Here is a 2,066-nt window from a genome sequence, read left to right on the forward strand (position 1 = left end):
AACCTAATGAAATCTCCGTTAGTCAGTTTTCAAGGTTTCCTTTGTCTACAGTGGAAATGCTATTTCATGTAGAGGCTCTGTATTTGGTGTCTTTTATTTCCTATATGTGAAGCAAAATTCAGTAGCTGGGCGAGGTAACCTCTTCACAACTATTTGCTTTTTCCGAAAATCGTGTTTCTTAGAAAAATAGATACCAATGTTTTGTGTGAAGATCAAAACCAGAAAAAAATCTTTAAAGTCCTGTAAGAGGCTTAAGTTACATGAACCCAGATCTGGTTTTAAGTGGAAATAAATGAGCATTTTACATATTGCTCCTTACGATACTCTTCACAACTAATGTAAAGATATCTTAGTTGTCTTTGGTCCCATGAGAATACATTTGCATCAGAGTTGATTTATGTGAAAAAGGTCAGAAGTATTTTTAAAAGCTGAGAGTCTTCATGTTCTTCACAGAGAGAGATTTGAATTCCTTTATATCTGAGTTAATTTACATTTTGGTAGGAAAAAGAAAATGCATATATACTGACTTCAGTCAGTGCTAAAGGTGTTGCATGCTCCCAGCAATATAACCACTAAGCTGTAAGGGTGGAAGAAGGCAGCTGGCCTGAGGATGTGTAAGAATAAAGGTTGCTCCAGGCAGAGTTTGGACACCTAGGGCTTCTCCAGTTTCACCAGAGTTTTCTTGACTTGACTCCACTTTGGCTTCTGTCTGTAGGGAGGCAGAAACATGAGCAGCAGTACTTTTGGACTCGATACGGCAAGCAGCAGCTTTTAGACATCTATAGTGTCAGGTCATGCATTTATTTTTAGCCTGAGGTAGCCCCAGAGATCTGCTTATAGACTCTTCCTGACAGCCTCTCCTCTGAAAGGGGTTTTCCAAGCCAAGCAGGATTTTGGAGGGAGGGCTGAGGGAGGAACTTGAAAGCCAAGCTAATAAACAGCCACCCAATACTCTGCCAAGCTCTTCTACTTTGAAAATTTCCAGTAGACAGCTTGTGTGCAATTGCCTCTCTGTGCAGACCTCTCAGGATTTGGATAGTCCATGCTGTTTGAACAGCCAGGTTTGGCAACTTCATTCCTTTCTCCATATGTTCTTTTAATTAATTCTGGCTTACCAGACTGCGTGCCAGGAAAACAAAAAGCATTCCTCTGGCTGTTTTTTACCTTGCCCTTGTAGGAAGGGAAGGTGGAAGTAGCCTTCCGATTCTGACATCTCAAAGGTGAACCAGGTGTGTCCTCAAGATAACATTATTACTGAATAGCCATTTCTGATTTCAACATTTTAAACCAAAGCTGAGCCACAACGCGTCAGTGAGAATCTCTGTTCTGTAGGCGTCCCTCTGCCTTGCTAGGAGGAGTAATAGGGACAAGGAATAAACCTGGCGCTCGTGCCCATACCCATAGCAGGGCAAGTTGAGTGCTGAAAGTCTGAACGGCAGAGAGTCAATTCCTGGTGGTTTTCACAAAGGTTTCTGGCTTCCGCAGCAGATGCAGCCTGAGGGCTGGAGGCAGTGGATGTGTGATGTCTCTGCAGATGAGACGTTTCTAGCCTGCTGCGTGCTGGTCAGAAGACTGCAATTTGTGTGTGCGCGCTACATTCAATACCTCTTGGGCCTTCCGTGAGCATAAAGGGAGGAAGCATTCTTGAGCCCCTTGAAATGGGGGGCATGTGCTATTTTAACTAACATGCATATTAGCTAGGTATCTGATAGTGCTAACTGAAGCATTAAATTAGGTATTTGCCTGTAACCTAAACAGGGCGATATTAGGCCCAAAATATTGTCGATCATTTTCATCTTAGAATCACTGTCAAAATACTGGAGAAATAATCGAAAGAAAAGCTATAGAAAGAGCTTGTTTTCATAGTATTCATATTGATTTGACCCTTTCAGTGCTTCACAAGGTTGGATGCACATTCACTGTGGGGGTTCCAAAATAAGTATTCCCTCAGACACGGAGGAGGGTGAAATTTTCTGATTTTAGGAAACAAGTTTGTATTACAAACGTAAGGTTGCACACAGTGAAGCTCCAGACTGGCTGTAGGCTGAGCTGTGTGAAATACCTTG

This window comes from Mesitornis unicolor, unplaced genomic scaffold (assembly GCF_000695765.1).
Source record: "Mesitornis unicolor isolate BGI_N332 unplaced genomic scaffold, ASM69576v1 scaffold41019, whole genome shotgun sequence".
In the NCBI taxonomy this organism is placed as follows: domain Eukaryota; kingdom Metazoa; phylum Chordata; class Aves; order Mesitornithiformes; family Mesitornithidae; genus Mesitornis; species Mesitornis unicolor.